Source organism: Chelonia mydas, chromosome 9 (genome assembly GCF_015237465.2).
Source record: "Chelonia mydas isolate rCheMyd1 chromosome 9, rCheMyd1.pri.v2, whole genome shotgun sequence".
NCBI classification, from domain to species: domain Eukaryota; kingdom Metazoa; phylum Chordata; order Testudines; family Cheloniidae; genus Chelonia; species Chelonia mydas.
The window spans coordinates 28,945,136-28,959,747 of NC_057855.1; the positions used below are offsets into that span (position 1 = coordinate 28,945,136).

Below are 14,612 nucleotides of genomic sequence, written 5' to 3' on the forward strand. Positions count from 1 at the left end.
AGCCTAATTTAATGGTGTCCAGTTTGCAAATTAATTCCAGTTCTGCAGTTTCTCGTTGGAGTCTGTTTTTGAAGATTTTTGTTGTTAAAGAATTGTGACTTTTAGGTTTGTAACTGAGTGTCTTCTGACTGGTTTTTGAATGTTATAATTCTTGATGTCTGATTTGTGTCCATTTATTCTTTTGCGTAGAGACTGTCCGGTTTGGCCAATGCACATGGCAGAGGGGCATTGCTGGCACATGCTGGCATATATCACATTGGTAGATGTGCAGGTGAACGAGCCCCTGATGGTGAGGCTGATGTGATTAGGTCCTGTGATGGTGTCCCTTGAATAGATATGTGGACAGAGTTGGCAACGGGCTTTGTTGCAAGGATATGTTCCTGGGTTAGTGTTTTTGTTGTGTGGTGTGTGGTTGCTGGTTAGTATTTGCTTCAGGTTGGGGGGCTGTTTGTAAGCGAGGACTGGCCTGTCTCCCAAGATCCCAAGAGAAAGAGGGATCGTCCTTCAGGATAGATTGTAGATCCTTGATGATGCGCTGGAGAGGTTTTAGTAGGAGGGCTCAAGGTGACGGTTAGTGGCGTTCTGTTACTTTTTTTGTTGGGCCTGTCCTGTAGTGACTTCTGGATATTCTTCTGGCTCTGTCAATCTATTTCTTCACTTCAGACCATGGGTACTGTAGTTTTAAGAATGCTTGATAGAGATCATGATCAATGATACTTGCAGAGTATGATACAGACAGAGGATTCTGTACTGGGTTACAGGAGAGTGGGAAGGTTGTCTAGCTGATACGCTGTGAAGGAAACAGCTTAAAAGCAACTTTAATGGTAATTCATAGTTTTCTGTTGGCTCATTAGCTCTCACAGTGCAGAATACTATACTGCCCTAATCAGTACAGCTGTAGATTAGGTGTTTGGAATTGGATTTCTTGACAGTTGTTACATCCAGAGCCTGCCTTCTTACATTGCCTTGGACCACTGGAAAAAATAACAACCACAGCATGTTTAATTTCACTGTCATATAAATATAAGGAATGAATCACTTACAATTACTTCTGGATTCTCATTAATAAATTTAATAATCTCTTTAGAAGTCTTTGGCAAAACATCCAGTGAGAACTGAGGGATTACAGGCTTTAGATTTTAATGAGAATTGGTTGTTTGTGGTATTTCTCATTTTGTCACAATCCATTGTCAAAAGAACGTGCATTCAAATTTCTGTGCTTTGACTCCCAAAACTGAAGTATTTGCATCATTCATATTGTCTAATTCTGTGAATTGTACTAGTCATTTTACATGTGTACATTTGATTTCATTGGCCATTGTTTAATTTCTTTCCCTTGTTTATAGGCAGTACAGATTTTTAGGAAGGAATGCAATGCCCAGCTGTCCAAAATAAAAAATAATGAAAAGATCAAAGTAGTACAGCTTGCCAATATATTACACAAACTATGTTAGGTATTTACATGTTTGATGCCTTATTCTCATGACAGAGAGTTGCAAGAACAGAAAGTGGCATAACATCAATCTAGTTTTGTTACAAATAGTAATAAAAAGGGGACTTGGTGCAAATGCATCTATTTTCATGACAATCTCAAGATAGTAATGTCTAGGTCCTCTTCAGATGCGATAGCAAAAGGACCTTTGAAATGCTAGTGTATTCGTCTATTAGTCACAAAGGTACCGTACCCAGTAATTTGTTTCCTTCAGAGATGGCTATGCTATTAGGCCAACAGGAACTGATCACGAGGATACCACTATTGCTGAGATGGGGTCATGCAGAGTGGAAATATGAGCTCTATAACCCTTGATCCTCCCCTCCCCCTTTCCTCTTTATTTTGATTCCTTAACAATGCATGGTTGGCAGACAAAAACAATGGAAAGTTCCAATCTCTTTTGTTTGGCTTGGGAAAAACTCAAGACAGCTCAGTTTTGTTTTTACCTAAAACTATGTCTGGGTTTCAATTAAAAGGAGCTACTTTAAGTTTGCTAGACTGTGAAACGCTGTTTGAAAAAAAGCCATTGTTGCCCATCTATGATCGAAGCAACAATGAGCAGTCCAACTTCTCACCGTTTGTCATAATAAAACTAAGTCGTGTTTAATTTTAGTAGGCTAAGGATGGATGGATAATGTATTTTTCAAAAAACTGTGTAGTATTTTATGTCTAATTATTATACTACTACTTTAAAAATCAAGATAATCATATTAGAAGTCCTGTATCATGGAAATGACAGTTAGAGAAAGAATCACAGATTTCAGCGACAGTCATCTATGCAAACTTAGGTGCTTAGCAGTGCTGATGAATCCCTTGGCATCCTTTATGGAAGTGTTAATGTTTTACTGTGATGGGAAGTTGAATTACTTGTGAAATTAAAAGTAGTAAATTCAAGACTCCTAAAAACAGATAACTGGAATTTAAATATATACTGTAAGTTAAGATTGGCAGAGTCAATTTCTATGTTTTACGTACACCTGAACGTGAACCAGTAGCACATATCTGAACACCTCTCAGACTTTGAGGTGGTTTTAGAGTCTGATCCTGGGACAAATTTAATACCTTGAAAAATACAGATAATTATACAATTGACTTCACTGGAGCAATACCAATTTATATCTGCTCACGATCTGACCTTATCACTGTGGCTTTGTGAGAGTTGATGATTTTACTTCACATGAATTTTTGAAAATATTTTATTCAATTTCATTTGGGGGCAATCTGCACACCTGAATTTCACTTTGAGACTTCAGGTTTGAAAGAAGTGAAAGCAAAACTCAGCTGAGGCTAGAATAGAAGTGGCTGTCTGTCAGAATTATGTTTTATGTTTAATCACAAATTGTGAATCTTTCAGCACTAAGTATATTAATTGATCCAAATTCACTCAAACAGGATTCATGTTTGCTCCAAACTTGGTCTGTTTTATCATGATCATTATTAATAATTTTTTTCACCACAGTAAAGAATGGCATGTATTGTAGAATGAAGGGAAGACATGGGACAAAATCCTGGCTCCATTGAAATCAGTGGCATAACTCCCTTGATGTCCGTAGGGCCAGGATTTCACCTGTGCCTTGTTCTTAAGAGTTTACAATCTTAGGTTATACTTCTGCAGTCCATCCCAAGTTGGACAGTTCCTTGCACATGTGCATAGCCTTTCTGACACATGGGACTCTTTGCAATCAAAGAGCCTGTCTGCATGAAGCAGATATTAGGATAGGTGTTTAATTTTCGACATGATACAAACAGGTGAGGTCATCAAACACTAAAGAAGAGATGTGATGAGGAAGAATAAGTGTTAATGTAATATGACTGCGCAATACTCATTTAAGTCCTATAGTTCAATAGTTTGTGAAAATTAGCAAAACTTTCAACAATCTTACTCTCAATTTTACATTTGTAACAAAACCCAGAACCAGGTTAAAGTCATTTGAGGCTTCCTTGCAACCATTAAGCACAGCTCTAAATATTGATTTAGCTATATAGAAAGACTAGACTCCAAATTTTAAATTATAAGCAGTTTTTTTAAAAAATGGTATGCTTGGGGAAAAATACTTTAGTCTGATTATCTTCATTTAACCCTAAAATGATTAGGCCTTATTACATCTGATGAGCTCTCATAGTTCAAGGGTTCTTTACATTTTGGTTGCAAGAACCCATGGGTATGCTGCTAAGAAGATAAAAAAAAATTCATAATAGGTAGCTCTGATGAAAAAGTTATCTAATAGGATAGCTGTAGACTGAATTATGAGCTTTTCCCCTTTTTCTTTTCTATGCTTTCCCTTCTTTTAAAAGAAGAAGAAGGACCAGAGATAAGGTTGGTTCTTAGAGGGGACAAGAACACCAGCAAAGAGAGAACACTGGCATATCAGTTTATGTCAGTGGTTCTCAAACTTTTGTACCAGTGACCTCTTTCACATAGCAAGCCTCTGTGTGCGACCCCCTTTTAAATTAAAAACACTTTTTTACAAATTTAACACCATTATAAATGCTGGAGGCAAAGTGGGGTTTGGGGTGGAGGTTGACAGCTCATGATCCCCCCTTTTAATAACCTTGTGACCTCTGAGGGGGTCCTGACTCCCAGTTTGAGAACCCCTGGTTTATGTGAATGTTCATTGCAGGGCATCTTGACCTGGAGATTGAGAACAGTTGTTAGAAAGTCAGGACCACCCTGCCATTCCAGTATTTCTAAATGGCAACAATGTCCTGGCTAGATCAGAGGATCTTACTAGGGGCTTCCCAGTGTGGAAAAGGTTGAGAACACATGGTTTATCGCCCATCGCATATTTTTATTTTTGAAAGCTGCGGAATGATGCCATATTCTGTCTTCTTTCAAAGCAGCAATAGGCATAGTTAGGGGAACCCCATTGGAGTGAGCCCTATGAGACTAGACAATTACAGGGAAGAAGTGTCTTCCCCATCCTCGAACACAGCTGGGGAGGAGGAATGAGGTGTTCCTATGCAAGACTGGATGTAACTGGAGGAGGTGGTAGAAGTATCCATCTTCTTGGGGGGGAGCTGGAGAGGAACGCTCTCCTTTATCTCAACAGCAGGAGGTTTTGGGGAGACTTCACATAGCAGCAGGTTGGGTGGGGGCAGTAGGACAGGAGGTGTCGAATTATACCATGCAGGAAGTAAGTTCTCCTTATAGCTTGTAGTGCTAGCAGCAGAAACACTGCTGACAGCATGCAGTGATTAGGGACATTCCCTATAAATTCATTTTTTCCTGCATTTGGAGACAGAAGTACTTTACACTGTTTTCTTCATTTTTGTATGATGATTTAAAAAGACTATGGGCCAAATTTTGCCATTGGATTGGAGCACCCTCTCTCATCAACTTCAATGGAAACTGCATGCATGCATCTGAGGATAGAATTTGGCCTGGTGCACATTTTTTATTCACTGTCTCTCTTCTTTAATGTTCAAAAACCTTAAAGATTATTTGGATATAATACATGAAAGGAAAAACAATATCTGAAAAAGGATAGGGAACAATTATTCTCTGTTTCAAGAGTGAACTGCCTTAAGTGAGCAGAAATCAGTCACAGGAGGCTGCTTGCTTCACTTATTTTTCTAACTGCTCTAGGCAAATAAAGATTAAGCCATTCTTTTATCAGGCAGGCCCTTTCTCCACTATAAAGATATAATCAATCTAAACCAAAGGCAACTTGCAGATGTATAGAGGTTTTCTTGCACGTTTCAATGCTACCTAAAGACAAATGTTTAGGGTTAATTTTGGTTTGGCCTTAACTACAACTTATTGAGCAAAAATGCAGGCCAAAGCCAAACACTTGAAATAAGCCAAACATTTTAATAATAATTTGCAAAACAGTTGATGAGTCATTTGTATAAATAACATATTTTGCAAAAAGCATGTTGAAAGTAATGCAGTATTGTAAAATGTTGGTATCTACTGTACAAGATAGTTTCTTTTGCTCAACAGAAGATCAAAATGATGATGGATAAAATAAACCTTTTTCTCATTGAACCATTTCAGCCCTTTTTATGTTTAATCTTGAATCCTTTTTTTAACCAGATTATGGTTTAGAGATGTGCCAGAAAAGTTCAGGTATCCTAGGTTGCTTGTAGAGATTAGCTACGTTTATTCCAATATAAACTCTTGCCCCTTTGCTCCCCACTGACCTTTGGTGTTTTTAATAAAGTGGACCTTAAATCTGAACCAGTCTCCGGTTTTGTTCTGCAAAACATGATTGATTTTATATTTCAAAACCCAGGTCGAAAATCACATGCACCTCAGTTTATCCATAATAGAGGGGACAAAAATAAAACCTTTTTTCTCCCGAACTCAGAAAAAAATCTGAGTGGCTTCAGTCTTTGGTGATCAGAATAAAAGGGAATGCAGACTCAAATGACCAATGGTTTGAGTTTAAAAAGTGCAAAACTTGGCCTCTTTCCCCTCTCTAGCTACTTTTGTGGTTATTTAAGTGTTGCTAGACCTTAGTTGTGTACATTTTTTTAAAAGAAAGCTACATGGAGTCACAGAACCAGGAATGGTCCTGGGGTCCAGCGGAGGCTTTTCTTTAAATAAAAAAAGTTTACTTCAATTTTATATCAAGACCTGCTACCAACAAAGATGGTGCTGTTCAAAGCAAAGCAGTTATTAAAATGAATGAGACCATAAGAGAAGTGGAGATATATCAGAGCCTAGTACTTTTACTCTGGCATCAGGTTACTTCACTACCCTTGCTATACTTTCAACTTTGTGCTTCACAACTTTTTTAACTTTTGCCCATTTTTTGCAGTTCTTACTTAGTTTTGAAGTTGGTGGGAGTTTGTCTGAGTGAGAGCTAGTAAAACTGGAGGGCCCACCTGAGCATGCAAGGTCTGCACATAGCAGGAACATCACAATGTGCAAATATTTCCCTCCCATGCACAGGATTGGGAATGTTAACTACTTCCATAGTAGTGCTCTCCCTTTCCCCACAGAGCCATGGAAGGTTCATTCTAGTTGGACTGGGCTTCCTGGGAAGGAATGGGCAGGCTGGAGGTGTAGGAGACAGAGGGACATAAATTGACCTCTGCCCCCCTTCCACTAGCTCCATGCAGATTCCCCTAGAAATATGATATAGCCTGGGAATTGGATTTTCATGTACCCATCTTATGAAGAGGGGGGCCTCAAGGGCTGTTTCCAACTGGAGAAGTCATACTCCCAGGGAGCGGGGGTCTACCAGCAATGCAGAGCCACCACAGAAGCCCAGAGCCTCTGCATGGATTTTCCTGTTTCATTTTGTCTTGGCATTTCCCAACTAATTCCAATTTTGCATTAGAACAAATATAATGAATCCTATTTGGGTAAGTTCAATACATTTTAAAGGACCAGTCACAGGTGCACTTGCTGCCCTTGGAGGAGCTCAGGGATTGCTTCCTCGGTACCCTTACTAGGCCCATTTAGACTATGAAAAAGAAAGGAGGTGTTTGTTTGAAACATGTTAGCCAGGGCTTAGAGAAGGTTTAACACATTTTAAAGGTGGTAGGAGCCTACAATTCCAGCTAATACTTTAAAAGAACCAAAAGCAAAAGCCACCTTTTTTCAAAGTTGAGATAAGGCCACAGAGGCCCACATCACTCCAGGGGTAGTGAGGAGGACACAGATCACAGCCCGATCCCCATCCATACTGGGATGGGAGGGAAGATGCACCCTGGGCAGAAGAGATGGTGGGGAAGAACTCTGTTTCCCCGAGGCACAATCCCGCCCAGTGATTCCCTGAAGGAGCAGCAGCTCTACACTGTTCCCAGCAGTGGCCTCTTGCCGTATTCACCCAGATCAAACCTATATGATAGCATTTGAACTAAGGCACAGGATCCCAAAGACTGGCCGTTTGGATACAATCTCATTGCATTTTAAGTTCAGTGTTTTCATTTTGTTTGGTACACACTTTAAATATTGAACTATTTCTGATAGATATAAATATTACAGTTGCATTCATAATTGGAACACTACTTTTAAAACTTTCCCTGTTTAGTTTTGTTGTATGTTGGAGATCATCTTGTTAATGCTAAACCAAGGTGAAGCCAAAAGATCATGTGTTTCCTGCAGTGATTATAGCAATAGAGAGGTTTGGCTTTTCTTTTGTGGAAAATGCTGTGAATTATTAATTATTCCTCAAAAAAAAGTAAAGTGAATTCAAACAGTTCTGGATAAGCTATTTTTCATACAAAAAGGCTAGCATTCGGCAGCCCATATTCATTAACACACCAGCATTTTGTATTTAATTATTGCATTTCATTCACACAGCAGATAAAGATGGTAAATTAGTTCAATTGCAGATGAGAACTCTGAGCCTACTAGACGCTGATTTGTCTGTCAGCATCCAGGAACTTGCAGCATAAGGCACAGCTGCCCTAACTGTACTTTGTCATGTAGAATAGAACATCAGTATACATATGTGTCAGTCGGCTGGAAAAATGCCCTTTACCTCAGAGTGTCTCCCACTTTGCTTGCCTCAACCTTCTATGGTTACTTCAATTGCCAACATTTAAAGACAAATTGGCAATGCAGAAAGGTGTGACAATGCAAAGACAATGCTTAATGGCAATGAGTTTTGAAAAGACTTGTAATATAGGGTTCAAAATCTAAGAGAAGAGGATATTGCCCTAGGATGTACGCAACTGGCAGGTGTGTAGTGGAGATCTGGGCTATCTTTCTTCCCAGTCACTGACTATATTTCCACCTAATTATGGGGAATATGGGGAATCTTTCTGGGAAAATTATGCTCTTAAGTGTGAAGCACTTGCTGAGTCCCTAACTTTATCCAGGAAGTGTAGGTATGTGCTTCTTATTGCCTATTGACTCAGTGAATGTGAGACAGAGACAGTGAACAAAAAAACACAAAGGGTAACTTAAATGGGATATACCTTGGCCATTAATTTAGGAAATCAAAAGGTAACTGTAGAAACACTGAGCTAGCAATCTTTGATGCTCTCATTATTAGAAGGTTTTTAATTTTATCCAGGTGGCTTGTATTCAACCCGACAAGTCATGTAGCGATTAAAAATTGGAATGCTGCAACAACAGTGTTAGAATTAGGATCAGTGACTAGTTTAACTCTCCCTGACAAGGAAAGCCTGGCAAATGACTCAGTTCCAGCCAGTAGGGAATCTTCAGCCTGACTGCACACTACCAATGAGTACTGACAAGTCCCATCAAGACAGCAAACGTGGGTCTAGCAGATGCACTTACAAAAGTTTCCGCTTCTTGCCTTCCTTGCTTCTCTGCAGATTGTTGTTGGACCATGTAGGAAACTGGGTTTTGAAGCTTCAGGGTGTAGATTATAGGAAGATATTAGAGAATTTGAAAAAGTATCTTAAAAGAGCCTATTATGGAAATAAATAAATTGATTTTTGAACAGGTTTCCCCTACTCACCCCTATACTTGCAGAACAGATGTCTTTGACAGAAGTGTTTCAAACTTGTGCGGCTTAATATCTATGTTATCACAATGACTGATTTTCTGTATCCTTGGAAAACATCTCACTAGACACCTAAGAGATAAAAACCAAGTGACATTTTGAAATAAACAAGCTCTAGAGGTGGTACAATTAACACTCAATCTGTCATCCTGCATGTAAGGCAGAGCCTCCGACCAACAAAAGATATTTAAAATAAGGGGTCTACTGGTCCACAGCCTAAATGTTTTAGGTTCATAATGAAGAAACTAAGAGGCAAATAATACCCTCCTGCTGCTAAGGAGATTTCCCTGTGTGAAGGGAGGAGTGGAGGCAGAGTTTGCGCAGCCATGGCATGGGCTTTGTACTCCCTGTGCAAAATGCAGTTCGATTCTATGGCAGTTCACCACAAGCCATTGTGCTGCAATGTTTTCGGCAAGTGGGGGAGACAGATCTTCCTATGCTCTCGCCACCCCTTTCTGGGGATGTGGAGGCTGTTTAAGTCTTCTGGCTAATGTGTTGGCCTCAGAGCAGCTCTGCTACAGCTCTATGTCTATTGGGGAAGGATTATTTTCCTCTGAGGACTGCTGCAGATCCCTACTGCTCAGCCCACTTGCATGGCAATAAGATCTTAGCCTAGGCAGAACCAGGAAGCATGTACTGATAACAGATCCTAGTTAGAAAATGTCAACAAAAGTGAAATTTTGACCAAAAAATTGAAACAAAATTGTGAGAAAATATTGGCCCTTTGTTGAAATATGCTCTGTCACATAAATGATGGCATATTACAGATCTGTAAAAAAACTAAAAACAAAATGCTGAGTAAAGAGTACCCCATGGGGGGAGACAAAACCCTGTTAGCCAGTAAGTTAAATGTTTTTGGATGGTCTGATGCATTGAAGCTCTAGTCTTTACATCCCTGTTTCTCAATGCCCTATGATTTCTGAGTAGGAAGCAACAGGACTGATGCAGAGAAGAACTGCAGGGGTGTCTCATGGAGTTTTAAATACAAATTAAGAAGCCAAAGGCCAGCTAACAGCTGCTGCTGAGCCAAGATGGGAGGAGAAGAGTCAAAGAAGAGATAGGAGAGGAGTGCTGGACAGGGTCTCTTGGTGGGTGAGTATTATACAACTGAGGAGACAGGGGCATGGTAATGGTCCCCTTGTGCTGGAAACAGAGCATGTGAAATTACTGGTAGGCTGCAATGTTGTGCTACTATGACCCCTCTCAGATTAGTTATATACCCTTTTAAAAACTCCTCACAGCTCAGAGCTCATAAATCGGCAGAGGCCAGTCTTAATGCATTAAAAAAGCAGCCTAGAAGAAGTCATTTATAGGTTGCCACCTCATATGACAGAAATGTGCAGGTCCCCACCAACCAATCTTCAGAGTCTCACCTCGGAGCAAAAGAACATAAGGGAAACCCTGGGCACATGTAATCTGAATGCTGACCACAACAATAAATAAATAACAATTAAGAAATTGTGGGTAACACCAAAAGCAGGAGAGCTGGAATGAAACAAAAAGGTGTCCACAGATCTTCAAAACTCTGGGATTCAAATCACAACTCTGTAATCCCACTTCTAGCATTCATTGTTTGCTGAAATCCTTCATGTGAAAAACTCAGGAACGGTGAAGGAAGAAGTCTTGAAAGGCTTGAGAGCAAGTCTTAATAGCCTTTCTCTTTCCCACTTCTATTTTATTATTGATTGAAACTGGCGAATAATGATGCCGTTATAGGGAGTTACAAGTATATGCAGAGTCTTAGGGCAAAGTTTTTCTGCCTTTACTTAGACTTAGCAGTACCTTCCCGTGTGAGCAGTCCTGCTGAAGTCAGCAGCACTACTTGCAGAGTGAGAATACTCCGCCTTGGTTACGGTACGGCTCATAATTTAAAATGTAGAAAGTCTCAGCAAGTGAGGTTTTTACATACTGTTCTGCATGTTGCCCTTTTTCGTGTTCTTATTTGAAAATTGAGCCAACTGAATTTTAAATATTCTCAATTATCATCGCAGCAATTCAGATTTCAGGAAAATGGCTAGAGTGCTAGAGGGGAATGGGGTATAAGAAGCCCTATTCAAAAGGCTTTGGCCTTGAATCTCATGTAGTAATTTAGACTGTGCAAAGTGGGCACGGCATTCTACCCTCCTCGTTAGATGGCATTTTTAACCATTTTCCACCACAGTGTAAGTCACTGCTATGGACAATCAGGCCCATTATTTCTATTGTTCCAGGCTAGGCCTAGGTAAAGTATTAAAGGTTTGCAGCCTTTCATTTAAGAACATTCATTTCAGGAGACTTATCATTATTATTTATATGTTCTCCAGAGCAAAGGCACTGATACGATGGGATGCCCTGGTTCAATCACAGAAGTGGAAAGGTTTCTTGCATCTGATCCTTCTGTGTGGCTGCATGAGGCCATTGCAGTCTGGCCCTAGGAATTAATACTCTGAGCTGGCTTGTGCTTCATATACAGAACATTCTTCATGGTCTAACCTAATTTGGCCCTGAACCTTATGCGTGTATTTAACTGTAAGAATGTGAATAATCCTGTGCTGGCCATATTTTTTTAGGAAGACAAATCCATTGCTATGTCATTTGTGGACTGCAGGAAAAAAATAATCATGATTTAGGTTTAGTGTAGGTTTGAAAGTACCATGAATGAAATCCTGGCTCTCTTTAAATTAATGGCAAAATTCCATTGAGTTCAATGGAGCTAGGATTTCATCCCATATTTTTACCTAAGTATGAAAGACAAAATTACATAATTAATTGGCTGTAATTTTGGGGGTATGTTTTTAAAATTGTAAATATGAATTCAAATGTCCATTATGAAAGTGTCATATCTGAAAAGCATCTATGAAAAAAATCACCATGCACATTTTGGGGCAAGTCAAAGACTTTTTTCTTCAATCAAGCACTGACCAATCAAGAAAGAGTTAAACAAAACTTTGGAAGGTATATTAGTCATAGCAGTAATCTCTTTATATATCAGTGGGTCAATAGTTCAGTAAAAGAAGGAACTATAACTTGAGTAGACACTAATTAAAAGAATCAATTCTTATCCTACTACATATGTCCAGTCATATTAACACATTTCTAGATTTCTTACTCAGTGGACTAGTCAAGATTAAAGGATTTGCTAATATGGATGAACTGAGTATGCTTCCAAACTGACTGAGCAGATTTGTGAACAAATTAGTTCATTTAAAATTGACAGTGAAAGATTGATTTTGCACAGACTGAGTTACCTAATGTATTCATCATTCCCTCTGCTTCCATGCACAAGACAGATTTGCTTCTTTTTCCTTCTGATAGTAGTAGGACTGCTTACTGGGCACCTTTATTTTACAGCCATGATCGCAGCCTGTCATTCTTTTCATTTAAATTTATTTTAGCCTCCATAGTAGGAGCTTCAGAAATAACTTCTTTAAAAGACTCAACATAATGACTCATTACATGAGTTGCTCAATTCAACCATAGTACTTTAAATTAGAATGGAGGGTGGAAATTGCTAATTACACAGAAAAAGATCAAATTACTCTCGAGGACCATTTGATTCATTATTAAGATTGTTTGTGGGGATATGAGTGTCTATAAACATGGGGTTATGTCCCCACTTACAGTTATTTACATGTCCGCATTTGCCAACAGTTATCATTGAATGAAATCTGAGACATCAGTGTTTTCACATACAGACTAGATTTAGGTTCCCAAACTGTAATCTGTGGGCACTTTTTGGTGGCCCCTGGAGAACTGACTAATCAGATAGGGCTTGATTTCAGTTGCTAAATTCCTTTAAATTGCTAAAACAACACAAAATGCTTTCCTAATATTTCTTTTCCGTATCAACATTTCCTTGGATGTAATATGAATGGAAAGAGAGCTGGATCATGGAGTCGGGAAGGATTGGGAAGGATGATCCATGAGATGACCTCTCTATTATTAAAACATGGTCCATTATTTAACCATTCTTTAACCATTCTTGCTTTTGATTCACATGGATTCACACCCTGTGGTTTAGCTTGAAGTTTACAGTATGGGGGTGAATTAAACCCAAAGTATATGCCATAACAATCAAGTTTGGCCATGTGTTAAGTTGAAGCCATGTGAAGTTGCTGAGATTCACCTACTTTCAACTCAGAACCTAAAACCATTCCTGGACCCTATGGAGAAGGTGAAGTTTCATGCCACATATGGCCCATGTTCATTAGAAAATCAACAGGGTTCACTTGATAGGATCCAAAATCTCACTGAACCTGGCCCGAGTTTCACGTTTGTAGTGAAACCTGAAACCAGATAAACTTCACCTAGAAGCAGGAAGGTTTCCAAAAGATACAGGATAGTATGCCTTAACAATTTGTCCAGATGAAGGTGTTAATACTCTGTATGAAATTAGATCAAATTTTGATTTAATTTTATTGGTGGAGCGGTTTATGCCAAAGCTAACAAGGAGGGAGAATAAAATACGGAAAAGATGGCAATTCTACTGGCAGTTTATAGTTTGTAGCTATGCCATCGGGGTGAAGTGGAATAATTCTAAGAGCTCCCAATGATAATAGTTCTTTTTTACATTTAAAATCTGCTCACTGATTATGACATTTTTGAAGGATATTGTTAACTACTCCTGCATTGTGAGCATGTACATTTGTACACGTAGCTCCATAACTGCGGACACAAATTTCGTAATTGCACATTTGCACTCACTGGCTTCCTATTTGTGCACATTTACCCCACTGGTGCACACAAATGCCAATCATTTGTTTGGGCATGTGAATAGTGACCCTCACAAATATTGTAAACACCAATACCATTAAGGAGGCTTTTCAAAAATATGTCCTTTAGGGATTTCATGACGACTTCATGCCCTCTTTTCACAATATACTGTATATTATATTTCTTGGGTTTAGAATGAATAACAGGGAGCAAATAATTTGACACATTTAGCCTATTTTTTCTTCTCTGGATGCAACTTATGAACAAGCAGCTTATTTGTCTCATATACATTCTTTGTAATTTGAAAATATTTGCTGAATAATTTGGGTGAATAATTCTACAACTGTAGCTTGCGCATAAGTACATTGCTACAAATATTCAAAGCTAAAATTCAAACTGTGAGAGACATATTACATGATTTTGTTTCTTTTCTCCAAATAGATGAGGGGAACTTGTAAAACCAAGTTCCTGGGGCAAAGACTCAGCACAAGCTCTGTGTGAACATCCGGCAATATTTGCTTAATTAATATCACTCTCTCTGAGAGCATTCCTGCGAGTAAACCCATTTACTAGAATATTTGTGGAACAAAGACATAACATAACATGGGCATACTCAGAGCAAATTCACATAAAACTTCAACTAAATAGTTGCACATTTTTTGGTAGCATTCATCTAATTCTATCTGTTTTAATCTGGTTATGTTACTGGTACAATCCATTAAACATATATTGCTTTCAGAACATGCACTCTTCTGCAGTCATATCCATTCTAGTCACCCTCAATCCCATATTTTGTATGATGTGTCAGCCACAGCATTTTCATTCAATGCCTTTTGTCAATCTATGCCTCTCTATACTTCCCTATTATATTACCATCATTATCACTTAATTTACTGCATCTGTTCATTACTTCTTAATTCCAGTTCTCTTTTCTTTAACTCCACTTCATACCATTCATTGCTGTTTCTTTTCTGCTTGTATCAGAGTCTCCCTACCCA

General features: G+C 38.8%; 1 long non-coding RNA gene across 4 annotated transcripts in view; it reads right to left on the reverse strand.

The window, feature by feature from the left end:
- Positions 1 to 583: 583 nt before the first annotated feature.
- Positions 584 to 14,612, reverse strand: part of LOC119567080 — an 84,843-nt gene continuing 70,814 nt past the window's right edge. For all 4 annotated transcript variants that reach the window (XR_005226797.2, XR_006284010.1, XR_006284012.1 and 1 more), the window contains exons 4-5: positions 8,878 to 8,994; positions 584 to 974 (exon numbers count right to left, since the gene is read on the reverse strand). This is a non-coding gene — a long non-coding RNA (uncharacterized LOC119567080). The remainder of the gene's footprint in view (positions 975 to 8,877; positions 8,995 to 14,612) is intronic.